Genomic DNA, 21,527 nt, shown 5'->3' on the forward strand with positions numbered 1-21,527 from the left:
CAAGTTAATTTGGTTCATAAGGTTTTTGTTTAGCAGGAAAAAGAAAACAATAAAAAAGATACCAACATCACTTTTCCAGGAAGGGCTTTAATTAAGGAAGCAAAAATAATATGTAGTTGCTCAGTGTTGTATTTGCTCCAAGTACAGAAGTGGAGGGAAAGAAAAATGCCACTGTTTTGAGACAGTAATTTTTTACCAACTTTAAGTATCATTTATCATTACGTAACAAAATTTAACCACGTTAACAGTCTGAACACTTAGCACAACTGCAGTATTCTGCAAACATTACAAACCCAACCCATCACAAGAAGGAGCATTCAGGTTCCATGTCATTGTTACAATGGTCATAACTGCTTTGCTGAGTTATGGAAGTTTTCTGTTTTTTTGTCTTCTTTTATCTCGTAACAGAGAATTAGCAGCATTGGCTTCACCTGATTTTGAAGTGAGTGTTTTGAAATTTCATGCCCCCTTCCCTCTTAACTTCCTGGCTGTCCCTGTGGTGATATGGAGTCACATTTAGGACCCTTGCTGATTTACTGATGTGAACAGGGACTAACTGTTGGCAATAAAACTTTGTTCAACTCTATAATCAGCCTTGTTCACTAGCTTGACATAATAGGAATTTAGCATAATCCTGAAGCAGTTAAGAACACCAAATGCCAAGTTAAGAAGCTTTACTGGGGCTAATTTTTGCAATTATTGTTTAATCAGCATCATTTAGCCCAGTCATAAACTTTCTCTCATGAGCCCTGGGTTTCCGAGGTTCAAAACAGCTGCTTAAGCCACAATATCACAGTCCAAAAAAGAGCATTCACTAAACAACCTGGAAAGCCTCAGGGCTTGCTGTCATTTAATCCTGCACAAAAATCTTAATGATGATCCCACCTGGATGTCAACCATGTAACTGTCTGAAACTCAGCTAGAGGGAACAAACGTAGCTGGAAATGTGGTAGAGAAGTGAGCGTGAATGCAACAAGTAAATGCAGTGACCAGAATGAGGCAAGCCTCCCAAAAGCAGTGTTCTGAAAAAAAACTGCAGAGGAAATATGCTCATATACTGTGCTGTTGGAAATGTAATAGAGTTTCACAGGAGAAACAGAGAAGAGAACCTATCTACTTCAAGAGTTAAAACAAATAGGGAAGGAAAAAAATAACAGTATGAAAAGTCTCAAGAAAGTTCTTCATTCGCATCTCTGTATAAGTGGGGTATTTCTGTTTGGAGAATAAAACAAAGAGGAAAAATTCTGGACTTACTAAGGTCATTCCCATGTCAGAGCATTCAGAGATGAAAATGGAAAGAGTTCTTTCCTTCCAGGTAAAGCCATGGTTTGTTCAGATTTCCCTGAAGCTGTTGAAGAACTTTCTTGGAGAAGCTGAAGGTCACCTCCTGCAACCATTTGCCTTTGGTAAGGAAGGGGAGCAAATAGTGACTCTGACCATGACTCCCTCAAAAAGAAGTGTGCAGTTCTCCTGTTGCTCCAGATGTCAGAGGCATGCCCAGCAAAGGGTCCCAGCCCCATCATCTGAGGCTGTGCTCCAAATGGCATCACTCAGTAACTGGCAAGTCATCCAGCTGAAAGTCTGGGAGTTAACTCTTGTGGGAACTGAGTGGCAGTATATGGAAAGTTGTCCCAAGCTGCTACAATACCAAGAGACATAGTTTAAACAAACAAACACAGGGTGAGTAGGAAATCTATTTGGGGATGCTAAGATCTGAAGAAGGAAAAAACTCAAATTTAGAACTGTGTCACCAAATGCCATCTAAAATAATACAAGTTTACAAATGTAAATTTGTTTTAAATCTTTTTCATGTGAGAAGACAAGAAACCAAGAGAAACAGAGAGGGAGAGAGGGAGAGAAGGAGAGGGAGGAAGAAAGGAAGAAAGAAAGGAAGGAAAGGAAAGGAAAGGAAAGGAAGGAAAGGAAAGGAAAGGAAAGGAAGAAAGGAAAGGAAAGGAAAGGAAAGGAAAGGAAAGGAAAGGAAAGGAAAGGAAAGGAAAGGAAAGGAAAGGAAAGGAAAGGAAAGGAAAGGAAAGGAAAGGAAAGGAAAGGAAAGGAAAGGGAAAGGAAAGGAAAGGAAAGGAAAGGAAAGGAAAGGAAAGGAAAGGAAAGGAAAGGAAAGGAAAAGGAAAGGAAAGGAAAGGAAAGGAAAAGGAAAGGAAAGGAAAGGAAAGGAAAGGAAAGGAAAGGAAAGGAAAAGGAAAGGAAAGGGAAAGGAAAGGAAAGGAAAGGAAAGGAAAGGAAAGGAAAGGAAAGGAAAGGAAAGGAAAGGAAAGGAAAGGAAAGGAAAGGAAAAGGAAAGGAAAGGAAAGGAAAGGAAAGGAAGGAAGGAGGAAGGAAGGAAGGAAGGAAGGAAGGAAGGAAGGAAGGAAGGAAGGAAGGAAGGAAGGAAGGAAGAAGGAAGGAAAGGAAGGAAGGAAGGAAGGAAGGAAGGAAGGAAGGAAGGAAGGAAGAGAGAAGAAAGAGGAGAGAAGAGAGAAGAGAAGAGAAGAGAAGAAGAAAGAAGAGAAAGAGAAAGAAGAGAAGAAAGAAAGAGAGAGAGAAAGAGAGAAAGAAAGAAAGAGAAAGAAGAAAGAAAGAAAGAAAGAAAGAAAGAAAGAGAAAGAAAGAAAGAAAGAAAGAAAGAAAGAAAGAAAGAAAGAAGAAAGAAAGAAAGAAAGAAAGAAAGAAAGAAAGAAAGAAAGAAAGAAGAAAGAAAGAAAGAAAGAAAGAAAGAAAGAAAGAAAGAAAGAAAGAAGAAAGAAAGAAAGAAGAAAGAAAGAAAGAAAGAAAGAAAGAAAGAAAGAAAGAAAGAAAGAAAGAAAGAAGAAAGAAAGAAAGAAAGAAGAGAAAGAAAGAAAGAAAGAAAGAAAGAAAGAAAAGAAAGAAAGAAAGAAAGAAAGAAAGAAAGAAAGAAAGAAAGAAGAAAAAGAAAGAAAGAAAAAGAAAGAAAGAAAGAAAGAAACTAAATCACAGAATGAAAAAACAAGGAAAAAAATCGCAGTGCAAAGAAAATGGTCACATCATTGTTTTAGTCTCATACATTTATTCCTCTGGGCAAAAACTGTATCTTGATATTCTAGTAACGAAAAAGAAAAAAAAATAAACCCTAGCCATGCAAAGTGCAAATCTGTTCTTGGGATCTAAACAGTCTCCCCTGAAAAGTTCAAACAGACCTATGAGCAGATATACTCTTTGAAAGGTCCCCTGAGGATCTCCCCTGCTTTTGCCCCTAGTATTAGGTTGTTTTTATGTTCAGATACTCGCAGAACAAACATTCTTAGCCAAAAAAGGAGAGAGTTGGCTTGGTCTTCTCCTGTAGATGTTTCACTAAAACGACAATATCTCCAAATGGGAAAAACTGCTAAGTATTGTGAGAAATAAATTACCTCAAAGGGGGGAGTCAGAATGAAGTTAGGAAGGAAACAGTGTGAAATAGGAACAATTTCTAGTTGTTTTTGCTGGCTTAAGCTGGAATCCATCTTACCTTTAACAGCTTTGGGACCAAAAAATTCAAGGTACCTCTGAAAAAGAAAAAAAATGTTCCATTCCTATAAAATGAAATAAGCATATGAGTTATGGAAAGGATAGTTGTAGGAACATGTTAACACTTCATGATTGACCAGGTGCTTGGGTTTGTATCCCAATCAGTCTGCTGTACAAACACAATCCAAAATCAGGGATGCCTTGGCCCACAGGGTAGGTGGTTTGTGAAACCTCTCTCAAACACAAAGCATCTCCTTTCAGGGCTGGTCCCTGGGGCACCATCGGTCCTCATCTGCATGGCTGGGGCAGCAGATTGAAACCTGGTCTTGAGGGAACAGATCATGAAGACAGCCCTATCCCTGGTGACTTCAGGAGTAAAAAGAAGGCTGAACAGCACAGGGGGATGCTGCACCTTCAGACCATTGGACTCTTTCTATCAGATGCTGCCAAGAGATGGAGCGGCTATTTCTGAATCAGTTTAACTGTTCAGGTATCGGACACAAGGAGACTGCAATAACAAAACACAGAACCTCCCAACAGAACTTGGGACTAGAAATTAATATCTACAATAAAGACATGATGGACAATATAGATACTCTGTTAATTTCAATGTAAACAGCAAGATGTGAACTGAATGATAATTTATTCTAAAAACCCTCTCTCATACACTAACCTGGTAGGACAGAGCAGCCTTGCAAAGGATGTAAATTGAATGTACTAATACTTGCAAATGTCCTGTATGTACAAAGATAGCAGGGTTGCCTTTTTATAGAATCACAGAATGGCTAGGGTTGGAAGGGACTTTAAATCTAGTTCCAACCTTCCTGCCATGGGCAGAGACACCTAAATCTCTATCATTTTGCTTTGTGCCTTTGAATAATTTCTTTTTCTTACATCTCCTATTCCTGGAAGCAGAAGGAAACCTGAAAAGAACTCACAATTCATTAATTAAAGAAAAAAATTAGGACTTACACAGCAAATTAGAGGGGTTTATGTGGTTGACAGTGCCATCAATATAGAAGGTGCCAGAATGTAAAAGAGCTTCTGTGTACCTGGCAGTCAGATCTCCTAACTACGTACTTACACAAGCCATGGCAGAAACCCCTAAGGGATGAGCTTTGGCAACACTTTCAGCCAGAGCAATTTTTCCCAACTTTCAAGTAATTACTACGTTCCAGCTGAAACAAAGTTTATATGTGGACTGTTGAGCTGTGCTCAGATAACCAACTAAGAGGCACCTGGAAAACTGTGAAGGCTCTAGGTGCCATGGAAAGAAAGCAGGGGACTCTGGGCCACACTGTGAACAAATGCATGGGTCAGAAGTGTTAGGAGGTCAATTAAGTCTCACAGGTAGTGAGCCTTAGTCCTCAACACGGTTAGTCCTCAACAAGTGATATGAGAATATTGCTAAAGTAGAAGTTAGGCTTAGGGTAAACCTTAGAGTTAGGCTACCCTAACCTAAAACCCACCGTAGAATTTTCCAGACATCTTTTATCCTCATACCAGCTATCATCCTAGTCTATGTCCACTCCCCTAAAGGATGGTAATTGATGGATTGTGTTTTATAGGCAACAGGCTGGATTTATTGTTGGCTTCTGCAAAGCAAGGTAGAAATACGTGTCACCAGCTGGTTTTCAGGCCAGCAGGGATTATCTGTTTGTAGTTAAAAGCAATGTTGTTGTAAAAGTTAAGAGTCAAGAAAACCGATGATAAGAACTATGAAGACTAACTCCAAAATCAGGGTTAGGATGAAGACCCCTTGATGGCTGTTCAGTTATTTTAAGGCCACTTCCAAAAACCTTTTAATGGCATTCACTGGATTGTATTTGTATGAAACTAGTATGGAATAGCAGGCTCCAAAAGCAAGAATTACTGCTCAAAAGCCTACTGAGAGATTTTGACAACTAAATTTGGTAGGGGTGGATGAATTATAGTTTTCTACGGGTGGTTAAGACCTGCCATATGTTATTTATGAAAATGGTCTGTGGCAGAGAGCCTGAAAGCTAGGTGTACTCTGGGAACCTGTGAAGAGTCCTATCTGAGATAAAAATAAGGTGGGTGGTGAGAGATGGGCTGTTCATGGTTAGAGAGATGGGCTGTTCATGGTTACTGTTGGCACTATATAGACCCCTAAAACAGTTTGGTGAACCTATGTTCAGATTACTTTTCTGATCTTTGTCAGAGATGCTTTTAGATGATTCATGCATGTTAGGTTCTGCTCTGAAACTGCTGATAAGGAAAGGGTAGGTAATAAGTGAATAGAAAGCTGTAGGTAGGCTGTCCCAAAACTGGTGTGCACGGCTCTGGAAGCAAAGCAAGGTGCTTGGCCCATTACCACATTGCCCAGACTTGATGGCAGGTTAGAGGAACTGTTTACATGTAGTTTCATGGTCTGACTGTCACATGAGCATGGGAGGATTTGGAGATGTTCCTGCTTCTGATGTGAACCGCACCTTCTTTTTCCTCACCTGCACAGCTCTGGCCAGCATGCCAGGGCTCAGCTCTTGCAAGAGATGCTGGGCTCTGGCTGAGGTGTGTGCTGCCCAAGCATGCTGCTGCAAGGAGGGAAGACAACTCCAGGCCGATTCCATTTGTGCAATCCCACAAACAGAGAGGGAATCAGCTGTTCTGGGTACTGAAGGTGTACAGATGCATTCACATGATTAGCAGGTGCCTGCGTTTCCTTGCCTGGGTGCAGCACACATGGTGTTCTGGATCTGAGTTCAAACCTCTCTGTCCTGTCACGGTGCTGGTGAGGAGGCAGCCAGAGTCCAATTGCAAGGAGTTTCCCGCATCAGAGAGGGACAGGGAGCAGAGTACAAGTACCAGAGAGCAAGGAGCTATTAGTGATCCTGTGAGCTTCGGAGAAACTAATGTAAATTAACAAGGTTTCCTATCGCCCATCTTTCTGTGTTTTTTTCTGGGGAGGAGGGAAAAAATACAACATTTTAGAAGCTATAAAATATGAATTGAAAAGATATTCCTTGGCAAGGGAAAGAATACATACCTTTACTAAAATCCATAACTGTTCACCTCTTAAATAATCTCCATAAAATATTTCTGTATCTTAGTTTAGAAGTGTCCTTTGCAAGTGGAAATGTATTTCTGCTTTCTGCCTGCCTCCTGCCAACTCATGGTGTAGCAGGTGTAGCAGGTGGCAGCTCTTCTGCTGGAAATAGTTGGGTCTGTCCCCAGCAGGAATCTCCCCTTGCAAAAATCATTCTGAGTCTTCAGTCCCTCTTGGGCCAGTCACAGATGGCACAAACAGTAGCACCAAAACCAGCATCATCACACATCAGAAGAGAAAATACACTGCACCTGCCTGCTGGCAGCCTCACCAGCTACCAGGCATTAGGGCCACCCCTGCTATGTATTGTAAGACAATACAGGAAACAGTATATTCCTTCTACATTTTCATTTTATATATGTAAGCTAATACAGGAAACAACTGGAGCTAAAACTAGGATAAGAATGGAAGAAATAACTTAAAATATATGATTAACTAAAATAGGGAGTTTAGACCATTTTAGCTTTAATTGTGCAAAACAGAAATTACAAGATTAGAATATATGAGAGATGCATGACAGAGATGAGTCAGAGCTTTCCATAACAAAAAGATTGGAAGAAAAAATTGAGTGCCAAGTAGCCAGTAAACATAGCTTTTACTTTGGCTAGGCTGAGATAAAATGGTGTGGTTATAACCAGTTACCTCAGAGAGACTAAGATGTTTTGTATTAGATAATGTTGAAAAAGATAAAGATAGGTGAATATGAATGTGAATATAAAGATGAAGGTGAAGATAAAGATAAAGATAAGTGAAAGAAGGATCTGGTACCATGGTTCGCTATCCTTCAGCCTTGTTGAAGTTGTGTCATTTCTGGAGGTTCAAATCAACAGATGTCCAAATCCTTCTTGAAGCAGAGTTGCTGGCCAGACTAATTATGTGAAGTGCCTGCACAGTAAAAAAGATTGCACTGAAATAATCTTTACTCCTGGTTGTATTAATCTGACTATCTTCTTTATATTACCACTCTTTTTATTTTTATTCTGTATCACATATTCATTATTCCCATGCTTTTCTAGCCTATCACAGAAGTCAGGCATTATTCTTTATTTGCCCTCTGCACTGCAGGAAGTAAAATCCTTGATGCCTGTTATTCTGAAACCTTAGACTCTTTGGATGGGTTCACAGAACACTCACGATTTTTCAACTGAAGTCTGGTGGTCCTTCTATCTTGTTCCACTCTGCTCCTACACAAAACAGAAATAGCTACTGTGCCGAGTACTTAAAAAAAAATGAGGTAGATAACATAGGAATTGTTGACAATCTTTTCTGAACACTCTTTGGACTCAGCCAAGGATAGGTCTGTGACTCCTTAGGGCAACACCTTTCCAAGTCACCTAATAACATGTTTGCAAATGTAACCACTGTATATGGATGTAAGTAGATAATAAGCATTAAACAAGAGCCTGTAGCAACATGACCGAAAGAACTGTGTATTGCTATATAATGCTCATATTTGATAAAGAAGTTTTCATCTGAACTATAAAAGTGGTCTAAAAGTCCATGCTTTAATTTAGTATTTTAGAATAAAGATTTCATTGTGGATACCAGATTGTAGTTCTGCAGGGAAACTGTGGCTCAGTTTTCTCATGTCTCATTTCTCCTTTACTGGACTGAACCTCCCACAGTGCACCATGGAAAAGGACTTCATAGTCAAATCCTCTTTTCTCTTGCTGTCTGATTGTGAGCCTGACTGACAGAGATCAAACAGAGCACAGTGCATCAAAATATCAGTTCAGAAGGGAAACTGCTTTCTATTTTAGGATTTTTCCCAACTATTGAATTTTTAAAATGAAGAACCTCAAGTAGCCAAACAGTTTTCTTTGAAAAATGTTGTTCTATTATTTTTAAACCATTTCTAATATGAGTCTCTTCTCAAAGACAAAATATAGACTCAGAGATAATTTTAATTTTTCAAGGTGATCCAGCTTGAACACAAGTGTAAAACAAGCTCATGCAGTAGGTTTACTTCATAAAGCCAGAAGGCTACTTCATGAAAACACCAAACTATCTGTCTCTTCTATCAAGCATATATAACTTGAATGGGTCTAGAATCCTAAAATTATGTTCTGCAGAGGGATATTTTAAAAGTGTAACAAGAGTACCAAACAACTATACTGAAGGCAGAAATCATGAGGCCTATGTTTATCTCAGACTTCCTCATCCTCTCAGAATTTCTCTTTTGCAAAATGAGAGTAACATGAGAGCACCGTGTAGGTAACTTCAAATCTGTGAGATGCTTAGCTACCATAGTAATAGAAATATTAAAAATACAATGATTTCACTTAGTACTTCAACCTCACTAACACAGTAAGAACAGAGTTTGGTTCTATTACAGTAAAAACAGGGTTTTTTTCCACTTTTTCCAGCTGTTGCCTTTATACCTGTGACAGAAATGGAACAAGATGTGGTAAATCATCACAAAGCCATGGGAATTAATGTCAGTAAACTAGGTAAAAATTCAGCCCCTGCACATAAACAAAGGCTGCTCTCGAGGACTTCAAGTTCATGATCTCTAGCTCCCACAGTGATGTGGTGGTACATCTTACCAAAGCTTCAGCATGAACTGATGTGTCATCAGTTTGCTTGCAGAAACCATATTGAGTTGTCCTCTTCCATTCGTAGAGTGGTTTGGTAACAGTATTTGCTCTGCAGAGCTGGGTTAACACAAAATAAACTAGGTAGTGAACAACAACCAACTGAATTGCTGCTGGAGATAAAGAAAGTGAAGTTCTGCATATTTTAGGAATTCCACTTCTTTCTGCATCAAAACTTCAGGCTCCTTCTTCCTCTGAGGTGGAGAGATCAAAGACACTGCTGCATTCTCCCTCCCTTTAACAGGGACTTCTAGCAACTAAAAGGCGTTCAGACGCACTTGAAATCTCAGTCTTATGTTAAGAAAAAGTATTTTCCTCAGAATTTAGATGCTCCAGGGCCTATGCCTCTATTCCCTGCTGAACGTTTTTTCTTCCTTGTCATGCTTTCCCTTTACCTTTTGATGTCAAAGACACATGATTTTTCTTGCTCTATGAGCAACACACCAGCATTTCTGTGTGACTTTTAGCCACCATGCAACACGTGCTGCTGGTCAGAGTGGAGCCAGCCAGAGGAAAGGCTTCAGGGCACGTCCCAGGTGGGCACCCATGTCTGGTCCTGCACCCACTGTGGGATTGAGTGGGGCTAAGGTGGCTGTGCAGAGGAAAGCCAGGGTTGCAGAGAATTACTGAGGTGACCACCAGCCCTTTGCTAACACAGTCCCAGTAAAAACCATGGGATATAACATCGTTTTAAGTGCACAAGGATGCACTTAACTACACTTTAACTGCTCATGATGCACTTAGATTAAAAAGCTAGAAGGCTGGTAGCTTTGTATCACCTGCCCTGCTTCTCTGCCTTGCTGTCCTATATTTTTTTCTCCCAGTTCCTGGCATGGTCTTACTAACCTTGTTGTGGTTTACATGTACCCACATTCCCACTGATAGGAAATTGCATTCTCATTTAGGAGCAGAGTTTACATGCATGACGCAAGGCACAATTAATACCCATAAACAAATTGAGTTTCCTCCACCTACGTTGTCATGTGGACTGTTTCACTTGTACAAAGAAATCAGACTCTGATCTAAGATACATTCTCAGCAAAGCTATTTCCTTAGTCCTCCTTCAAACATGGATTGATGGAAGGAGATAGCAAAGTGTCATTCACAGAGATAGTGCCTCCTTATCAGGCTGAATGTACCAACACTCCAGATGACTGCATAATATATAATATGCATAATATTTACACACATACAAGTATCTTGCCAAAATTCAACTTACCAATCTCCTGGCTGAATGAAGGCGTGGTATTTTGGTGGTGTTTTTTTAGGGAGAATTAGGGGAAGGAAGAATCAGCAAGAGACTGGTCTACTTGATGGTGTAGAAACCATATTAGCCAGAAGAAAAAAGCAGGTAAAGAGATTAGTAAAATAACTAGATGGCCTCTTCCTTTCACTGGAGTGTTTTGGAGACATCGTGATGGCTGAAGACCAAAACTAAAGTTGTCTTTTGGTCCCACATAGAGATCGAGTGCCGTCCTTCAGAGCTGCCAGGTGACTCCAGGGACAGAGTCCTGAAAGAGGTGCTGGAGCAGTGATAGGCTGCCCCCTCCTTTTAAAATAATTCATATACTGTATTTAATAGGGGAGGAGCAGAACTGCAAAAGCACAGACAAGGATAAGGTCTCCAAGTGGTTAGCTGCTGGCAGGTCATCACCATTTTTAGCTAGCAGGGCCCTGTTGCTCCTGCAGACAAATCTCACGCATCCAACACCATCACAGAGCTGCAGTGGCATCCCCAGTGTGTGCCACTTGCCCTGCTTGCTGCTGCCACAGCTTGCCCTGGCCCTGGGGACCCTGCAGTTGAATGAATTTGTGCAGCTAATGTTAAAGCAGTCATACCCCTGCAGAGTGATGGTGAGGGAGGTCATGGCACCCACATGCTGGCAATGATCTGTGCTTGATGGGGAGCTCCAGAAGAGTCGTGGAAACAGTGGTAGGTTATCCCAAGAGCCACATGCAGCACCGTGGCAGGAAGATGAGGCAGTGGGGCTCACATCCCTCACTCAGCAGACAAACCACTGGAGGCCATGTCTCTTGGGTCGTAATTTTTGGTTTGATGACTGCGTTGTGACAGAAGAGGCGATAAGGGAGGATGCTGGCCAGGACCTGGAAACATGCATTTTTTGTTCCTACCATTTGTGGTAGTCTCTATGTGCATCTACTAATCCAGAGTTAAACTACAGTAGAGAATTTGTAAGCCCAGCAACAGGGAATGAGCCCCAGGCTATAGGGTGCTTCCTGATCCTAACTAACTAGTTTTGCAGGGGTTTTTTGCATCTTCTCAGCTACTTAAGCAAGCTGGTATGTGTAGCTGGAGATGGGATCAGGGTGGAGTCTCTGAATACAAAGGCTTCCTATGGTATCCAAAATACTAACTCTTCTGAAAAGCAAGCTCAATTCAGCATGTTGTGAGCACATGGCTTAAATCATATCATCTAAATTCAAACCTGCGTTCAGGCAGTTTATTCAAGCAAAGCTTAAATGCTTCAGTGCTGAAGAAGAGCTGGTCATCCTGGACTCTTCTTCAACATTCAGTCTTCACATTTTCATCAGCTGGGAAGAAACAGCTGAGCAGGTGGCATTGTCTCTCTCATAATTGCAAATGCAAATCTTTCTCGTGACAATGATTAAACTACAGGTGAGGGTTTCCTGAAGGCATGCCATGCCAGGCAAAACAAGGCCAGGCTTTTCAAGCATCCAGCCCTTGTGTCAGTGATGAAACAGACTTCCCTGGTGGAAACAGGATTGGGTAAGCCTAATTATAGCTTCTGGCTTCCAAGAACAGTCCTTTATGTTAATGCAACAGGAGATAAATTCTCTGCCCTAATTTACAGCCAAGAGCACTCCCTGACTGCAGTAACCAGCTCGATTTTCCAAGTGCCAATACTCCTGGTTTTGCCTGTTCCTCACAAATCTCAAGCACACTCTTGTATCACAAGCAGATCACTCTTGTGTCACTCTCAGACATGGCTGTTGCAGCACCCCCAGGATAATCACATGTTGGTGCTTTGAAAACCTTTGAGCTTTATTTCCATACAAAACATTGCATCAGAGTCAAAATCTTTCTGGAACAGGCACAGGTGGCCCCTCCCTTATAAGGTCATTTCTTTCTCATATGCCAAAGCCAAGCTGTTTCTCTCAAACAAGGGTTTGGAAACACTTCTGGACAAAGGACGGGAAGCATTTCCTTTTTGGGCCTCTGCCCTGTTCCCTTTCACTCTTGGACAACTTCACAATCAGATAGATGTAGGAGCCAGAGATACCCTCCTGGGGCTAGGCGAAGGTCTGGGCTGACAAATCAGCTGTTTGGCAGATGATTTGAAAACAAACAGCCCTTAAAATAGCATTTCTGCCATTGCATTGGCTTCAAACTTTCAGCCTCATGCTGAATTGGACCAATCAAAAGGAGCAGAATAAGCAGCACTAACATGACTGTTGTGCTTCCTATGTCCACACCTTTTTAAAGTTCTCTCGTCTTCCTTTATACCTGTTTATTGATTATTCTTTTTGCCCTGCCCTCTCATCACCTCATTCTCTCATCACCTATGTGCTCTGCAGCTCTCCTTTTTGATGCTCACTGCCTTCTTGTGATCACTTGAAGTGCAAGAAAAGGCGTGAGAGATTGGGAATGTGAAAAGAGAAGAATGATGGAAAGGAAAAAACTCCAAGGTAAAAGGCTATATTACTTTTTCCTTTAATTCAGTGCAGACAGAGCTCTCAAAGCATGTGTGAAGCTATTATGGAGAGTGTGCATCTTCATTATCTCCCTGTGACATCTCATTATTGTGTGTCTACCCAGCAGGTCTCCACACTCAGGCTAATCATGTCATGCTTCATCTCCTTCTCCAGTCACACCACCAGCAATAAAAGCTCTTCTCTTTCTACACACTCAGCTCCAGGGTGTGCCCTAACCCCCTCTTACAATGTGCTCCTTCCACCTCAGACAGATGATTTATTTTTGTCCCACTGTTTACATTAAGTCTTTATATGGTATTCGTCTTCCAGAACACAGACATACACATGAAACAAAGAATCTCAGAAGTTTACTCTCTTTCCTAATTTAGGCTAAAAAGAAAGCCTTCTCTTTCATCTTAACCCTTTAGATTCACTGAGCATTAAGGAAATGTTACCTTTTTGGAGGTTTTGTGGCGTTCCCAGTTAAAACATCGCTGGGGTTGGTTTGAGCACATGCAGTGACCTGCCTCAGCTTTGCCTTTTGCTCTCCCTCTCACACAGCTCATCTGCAGACCATGGGGCACCATCACTAACCCACTCAGGGATCTGGATCAGCCAGGGTGCCTCTTACCACAAGCATGGTGGGAGGCACCAAATGCGTGCAATTCTTCACATGGACAACTCCCCATTTTCCTCAAAAATTAGCATGCTGGCATTATTCAAGAAAGAAAGAGTGATTATTTTTAAGAATGTATCTTCAACATTTTAATTACAGTAGCAGCTCCCATCAAAACCTCTGGTGAATCTCACCCTTCAGCTTGACTGGGAAGAAGCCCCAGCCTGAAACATGCTTGAATCTTGATTTTTCTTTTTGACCTGAAAAATTGAGGGAAACTGCCTATGAAGCACATTTTTTTCCTCCAATTAGGAAATGACATGGTTACTTATGTCAGGCATTATCTAAAAGTGTCAGAGTGCCTTGGCCTGGCTGACTGATCTTATCACTTCTGGCACCATAGTGCATCTGGGCTGGAAACTGTTGTGGCTGATAGAAGACCATAGTTTCTGGACAAGCTGGGAGAAGAATGGACAGAAAATCCTGAATACTTTTAGGAAGGCGTATGATCATCTTAAATGTGGGATTAAAATTTTTTGTGTAATAACAAGAAGTTGGAACGCCAAGTCTGGCGTTCCTACTTACTTCAGCACATTAATGATTTCACTTTCAATTTAGTGGCGAAAAAAAATCCTTTTATTATCCTTTGCATCTCTTCTTCTCTTGGGAATTCTTGATTTGAGCACTGTGTCTGCAACAGTGGTACCAACAAAGTCTTCTTATTGAGCCTTAATCTAGTTCATGGGTATGTCTGGGGCTTTCAGTTCCTGTAGGACTGGTAGTGCTTTCAGCTTCCCTTTTGTTTCCTTTTGCAAGGCTTGCAAGCAAGGGAGTTGTCTGAGGGAGAAGGGGGCCATCTCCTGTGATTCCTTGGACACCAGAGCAGCCTTGAACAACAGCAGAAGCAAGTGTTTGCCTTTGTGCCCACAGTTCCTTCACTAAGGGAGCTGCAAAAGCATGTGAGGCTGCCACAAGGCTCATGTCCTGTCCCAGCAAAGATGAGAGGAGGGTGGAAGGTGTGGGCACTGCAAGCAAAAAACAAGAGTCTTAGCAAATGCCTCCTGGCTTATGAAAGAAGAAAAGTAATTTTTAACTGTAGGACTGGTTGGTTTTTCTTTTAAATCAATGCCATCTAGTAATAATTTTTTTAGTCTTTTTACTTCATATATACTATACAAAGTATTTAAACAGCTTAAAAGATTTTTGCCCTTTCATTCAAAATTCAAAGAGATCATATGCAGCAGAATACGGATTTCATCCTAAACTTAAAAAGTTTTTTTATTCTTTACAGTTTTTATAGTCTCATTTTTTAAAAGCGATGGTGGGATTTTATTCTTATTTATATACTTTTAAAACGTCCCTGGGCATTCCCTATTAGCTGTCTAAAAGCAGGCTGATATAGTGGTGCTTCTTCTTTGTTGACAGGAGATAACCCAGGACAGCCTGGGGAAGGTCACAGTGATAGTGCTGAGTACCCAGCCCTCCCTCTCAACAGAGGTATTGAGTCTGTGCCTCAGGAAGCACCACCTCTCCCCTCTTGTGCTGAATATGGAGGACAATAGAAATCAGCACAGCAGAGCTGTAAGGATCCACGTTGGACCCCTGGTTAAGTCCTTGGAGACAAATTACCCCTAAGTTCATGGCTTGTGGAAAATGTAGTCCCACAGAGCATTGAACATTATCAGTTGTTATTACCATAAATGGGGCAAAAGATGCTTGGTACTTTGTGCTTGGTCCTTTTTTTCCAAGCCTATAAAAATATGAGCAAACTACACTGAGTAGCAAAAGGTGCAAGATCAAATTATGCCATTAATTATTTATATATACTTGTGTATATTTATGTACTAACACATTTTACAAAAATTGCCACGTTTTTGTGGTGAAAACTCCATTTGTAGGTGAATTTGGAATTTCTTGAAAAAAAAAACCCCAAAACAACACTAAATGCACAGAAATTCAATGGGATAAAACATTTCACATCTCAAAATGGGAACTGAGTAGTGATAAAGATGACAACACACCCAACCTGGAGGTGCCACCAAGGCAAATTCAGATTAGACCTCACATCAAAACAGCTTCAGTTAAGAAAAAAAAGACTGGTCGTAAGTCACTTGCTTCTAAAGGCAGCAGACCCACTTCTCAGGGAAATCTGCTGCCTGCCTGGGGCCAGGATTAAAAATATACAAAGAAAACTCCCTATCTTAGTTCAGCCCTCATAATACTACCCATTACTGATGTTTCAGGTAAGCAGCGATGAGGTAGCAACAAGGAGTCCAAGGGCAACAAAGAGAGACTTCTGGGACAGCTGGCTAAGGGATCAGGAGCACAGATAGTGTTCTCCTCTATCCCATCAGCTGCAGGGATTGATGAAAGGATAAACAGGAAGAGCCAGCAGATTAACTCCTGGCTGATACTGGTGATACTGGCAGATACTAGCAGGACTTTAGTTTCTTTGATCATGGGTTGATTTACAGGACATCAAGCCTGGCAGCAGGCAAGGAAAACATAAGTCACTGGGGGAGAAGGATCCTGGGACAAGAGTTAGCAAGCCTCACTGAAAGAGCTTTGAACTAGATTTGAAACCAGGTTTACCAGAGAGGAGCTGGTGCTTGTACTGGCACTGGTGCTTGGATGCTTGTGGGTATATGTGCTAGGAAGGTCTTCTAGCCTGACACCTCAGTGGAGCTGGGAGATGGTGATCCATGTGGCAGCAAAGGAAGTTTGCCTTTTAGTTACCTTTATCTCATAATTAATTTTAAGATTATCTCTTAGCATTTCATTGCCTCTCATCTATGAATGCCATAAAAGGATGCTTCCTACTGTTTCTCCCACCTGCTTCAGAATGTAATAAAGCATTTGGTGTCAATAGGTGCTGTTCAAGAATTTGGCATAAACACAGGGCTCACCCTTAGCGCCAAAAGGGCTTTGGCCTTAGTCGGATTTGGGGCCTGTCCCAGACTTGGGGGAATGTGTTGCTACTGTGGAGGAATATCTGCCCAAAGAGCTTCAATCTCTTCTCAACTGGTTTGAGGACATCAGTCCTCCAGGTAGGAGAGGACATGGTAGATGAGCTTCTGGTTCTGCCATCTCTGTGGAAATCTGATCGACAGAACATGGAGCACCGAGGACTGCACTGCCAACCCTTCTGAAGCTGCTCATAGTTGCCTCTAAACCAAACTGGGAATGTGCCACTCAGTCATCTCAAAGTTCATTGATGGCCACCAAAAGGTGCAGAAGGGCAGAGACACTATGAACAGCCCATTCAGGCTGCAGGCCTCCAGTCAAATAGAAGAAATACAGCAAAACAGGTAAGTGTTGTTCCAAAGATTGTGTCTGATGAGAGCAATAGTGGTCCCATAGAATATTTGCGTTCCATAGCTCATAACTATTAAATAGCTTTATAAAATGTTTTTTATGCTTTACTACTGCATTTTTAAAAACATTTCGAGATTTCTCTGCATGTACACGAGCAGAAATGGGTCACTCAGCTCAGCACTTTGGGCTGCCCTTGATGAGTTGTCCTAGATCCATTTAATGCAGAAACTAAAAGAATGTCCATGAAATGCTAGGAGTTAATATTAAAAGCAACAGTGAGATAAAGGCAACTATGAACAAGCTGTATTGACCTGCATAGTGTTGTCCCATTCAGTCACCCACAATTCCTTGTCACCTATTCCTGCTTGTCCTCTTCAAAACCAACTTCTACCAGACTCTCTCCTCCACTGAGGAGAGGCAAAGCCCATTTCTCTCCTATGCTTGCTGACCCCGGGACCTGGTAGGGTCAAGAGGGACAAGAATCCTCCTGTACTGCCTTTGTCAGAAGTGAGGCTATTAATCCTGGCATATGTGCCATGAGTTCATGACCACTGCTGTAGCACAAATCCTAATAAAAATAGCTGACAAGCAAGTACATTCTCCTTTTGAACAGCCTGCAGGTAGGGGATGGAGCAGTGCCTCATGCAGCAGCAGCCCTGCCTCCTGCTCAATGCCGTGTCTCTCATCCCGATGACCCCACTGTGGGCCATCAGCCACCAACAGGTGTGATCTGCTCCTTCGGGTGCCCCCTTCAGCAGTAACAACACTGGAAGTACGTGGGTAAGGGAAGCTAAGCTCAGCAGGAAGTGGTTCTGGAATCAGAGGTGTTGAACAAGCTGTATTTGGGAGTATTTGGGAGCCTAAAGAGGACAAGAGGTGCCAATGGGATTAGAAGAGCTCCGGTTGAGTGTCTGTTCCCCACCACCGCGCTCTTCTTTTGTGCTGAGTTGTGGTACATGTAGGATATTCCTCCATGCAAGCTGTGAAGCAAGAACATCCCTCCTCCAATGATGTCTCTGGACAACTCCCAGACACCCCTCACTGAGCAGCCAGCCCCAGCCCATCCCCTGGAGGCTGCCTGGCCAACTGGAGGCCACAGAACTGCAGGGGAGGCCCAGGACTTTGGCGCATCTCCTGTGGCATCGATTCCCATGACCCAGTGGCCCTATGGAACAATTACATCAAGCTACTTTAGTCCCGCATCCCAGGGGAGGGGGCAAGTTTTGAGCACTACAGGCAGCTGTGGGAGCTTGTGGGTTTGCAAATCCTCATACTTATGTCGGAGCAGCAAAGGCTGTTGTGTGTGTTTCATGCACAGGACAGACGAGTTCCAGTGGGTGGGTGACTGCCTGTTCCAGCTACGCTGGCTGCACTGGCAAGCAAGCAGCTGGTTGAACAATGAGAAACTACAGGCAGAATGACCTTTGGTAACCAAAAGGTGCAGGCAAAGCAGAGGTTTCTAGCAGGATCTCTGAGAGCAAGCTCGGAACATGTCACAGCTCTGTCTGATCACTTCCAGGTTTTAAGGGATGGATAAAATAGTTTGTACTATTTAGAAATACAGAATGAGGATTGCTGATCAGTCTTGCACTGCATGGAAACCTAGGTGAATTCCAGCAGTGCCTGTGAGTTGGACCAGGTCCAGAGTTAGAACTACTTCAGGATTTCCTCAATTTGTAGCACCACCCTGGGTGGTGCTAAACAACCCATTTTCATGTTTTACATAGCATATTTTTATTATTATTTTTAACTGGATGTGTTTCTGCCAGGACTCTGTCTGTTTCTCCTGCATTATAATCGTGATCTCCTGCAGATTTCCATCTCACAGGTAAAACCAAGTCTTGCTGTTGCCATTTTCTTTTAAAACAGCAGGTGGTCTTGTGTGGGTCTGTGGGTTAGCAGACTTGCTCCAGAAGCAGAAGAACCAGCATAAATCACCCCTGAATCTGGAGGAGGCTGACCTACACAGGAAGGAGGGCATAAAAGAGCCCCATCTCCATCTTTCCTTTGGTGAAATATCTGTCTTGTCATCTCTGTAAGGGCACCTGGCTGGAGAGAAGTTGCAAGAGGATTCAGTTACTCAGCTGATTGTTAGAATGCTGATGGGAAAGACTCGTTTTTTGAATTTGCTTACGCTGACAATCCAGGATCTTGTTTCCCTGCCCAAAATGCAGGGCTGGGGTCTGAATGCCAGGCAGGAGCTCTTCTGTATGCAGTGCCTCTGCTTAAAAGCAAGAAACCCTAGTGCAGGAACACCTCAGAGCTGAAACTGCCCTCTGCTCTTTGAAGGTGAGCCCAAAGGTGCTCACAGAGTATTTGGAAGGACTGGTTTTGTGAAAACCACAAACTTGAGCACAATAGTTTCTGCAGCACGAGAAAGCCCAGGTGAGCTAGGGGAAACACTGAGCATTATCTTCCTGTCCCCCACACATCCTCTCCTCCACTTTTCATGGTCACCTGCCTTGCATCTCCTCGTGGACCTCTGGAAGAAAATCCTCCTTTCCTTCACCTCTGCCTGCCATGTCCTTGCTGAGCCCTTTTCTGCCTGCCCCAGCCCATGCTCAGCTGTCACCCTTGGCCTTCTTCTGCCCCATCTTCTGCTCCACCTGTCTCTAGGGGCTGTACAGGTATGGCTTAGAAGCATTTTGACCCCCTCCCTGCTGCTCAGCCACAGCCTTTGTAACAAAATGCAGCAGTGCTTACCTATACTCACATAGGCAACTCTCCTCTGGTGCTCCTGGGGATGCCTGGGTTAGCCCCAGTGGTGGTTCTACAAGACAGACATCTCAGTTGTCAGCTGACCCCACACGAGACACACCATGCCCCCAGCACAGCTTTAATCTGCTGCCTTTGGGCCCCTTCAGCAAACCAAGAGACAGAGGAATTTGTGCTCCCCCCAGCATTGCTGCTCTGTATCTCCTCAACACACCTGCCTTACACAGGGGGCTGGGCCGAAACAGCGCTCCCCTTCTGAGAGTCCTTGTGTTGGACTGCATATAATCACCTTCTTTCCTTAATCATAAAGGTTGTTGGAAGAAATATGGCCACAGCATTTCACACACTGCTGCCTCAATTCATCTTCTGGGGGTGGCTCTCCAGCAGCTGACACTACAATAGGGAGAGTCAGTTGGGAAAAGCTATGAGAAAAAGGGAGATAAAACCAGAAGAGTCAGATCTGCTGCAGCATATACGGAGAATATCACAAAAATGTGTTAAAGGAGCATTTGTATAGCAGAGTTTTTCCCTGTCTAAGGCATGTGGAAAGTTCCAGTCACTCCACCAGCACACAAAGTTCTGACCCAGCTGCAGTGCTGGGATACAGCCAAACCTGTTCTGGCGTGTCGGGCTCTCTCACATCAAGGGGTGAGTGATGCCAGCACTTAGCACTGGATTGTTTCACCTGATTCATCCAGCAAGATATTTGCATCCTCACCATTCCAAGATCCACCAAGGGTTCAGCTAGGATGCATTTCACACAAATGCATAAGATAAAGAAGAACTGTTGATTTGCACCATTAAAAAACATAGAGGAATATACAGTTTTCTTCTATATAAAAAGAAGACCTTGACTTTTAAAAGGCAAATCCTGCTCTCCTCCAATCCAGGACTGTGCCTGGCATATCACCACCAAAACCACAAGCAGTCAGAACAATGTTTTGAGGAATATTTAAAAGTAGTTTTGCTTTTCCATGTATGGATCCATAGATATTTTTTCATGATTGAACAGTGCTGTTTGTTGGTTGTTTGGGTTATTTTTGTTTTTTTAAAATCAATAATAAAAATAAAATTTCACCACAACAGTCTGGTGTGACAGTATTTCTTTTAATCTGAGACAATGCTGAGTTCCTTGGTTCCAAGACTTCTACTCTGAGTGTTCAGAAACAGGAGGTGCCCTGAGAGGCTTTCTCACTGGAGCAGAGATGTCAAAGCGCGTGTATTTAATCTTGAACGTGTTTAAAAATAAAAAATAATTGTATTAAAAAATCAAATTGTTATTGGAAATAAATACATTCTAATCTGCAGCATTTCATTTGCAGGGCTTAACTTCTAAAGCACACCTTCATAACTTGAAGGAACAAGATGGTAGAATTCCACTGAATTTGCTTCAGAAGAATCAGTAGTACTCCCCATTCCTTGCAGAAGGCATGCAGGAACATGCAGAACCTGAACTACTTTTGGTACTTCCAACTTCAATTAATAACAATTCCCTAGTTTGGAGTAAAAGCAACAGCTCAGGTTGGAATGGCCAGACTGGTATGTTCAGGGAGATTTTGTCTTGATCTACAGCTGCTCAGAAAAACCTTTAGATCTGTTCCTACAGCTAAAAGTTCTGATTTGCTAGACTAGCCCCCCAGTTAACCTGTTTCATGGGAACTGACTGCTAGTACATCTTGTTGGTGTTGTTAAAATGCTCTGAGCAGCAAGTGACTGTGAGGGAGATCAGAACATATTCAACCCACCCTCATTCCTTCTTCATACAGTTGCACTGTGTGTAAACTACCTGATTTTAGCAGGGACATCACATAGATCTACAGCAATTGCTACTTGTGAGTTCTCCCAGCTCTAATGAGGGAGGCCAAGTCTCCTTATTCACAGCACTGTATTGCTACATGAGATATGCCCATCCCTTGGAAAGGAAGTAGCATGGTCAGATCCACAGATGATTTCTCAAAAAGGGGTGAAAGGATATTATTCACTTGTGCCACAGAGTAGTGTGTTTTCTCTGGAGGCTGAACCAAGACAGAGAACAATACTGCAGGAAACCAATATATTATTTGTGTGCCACTCAGAGAAG

The sequence above is a fragment of the Heliangelus exortis genome, chromosome 3 (genome assembly GCF_036169615.1).
Source record: "Heliangelus exortis chromosome 3, bHelExo1.hap1, whole genome shotgun sequence".
NCBI lineage: Eukaryota > Metazoa > Chordata > Aves > Apodiformes > Trochilidae > Heliangelus > Heliangelus exortis.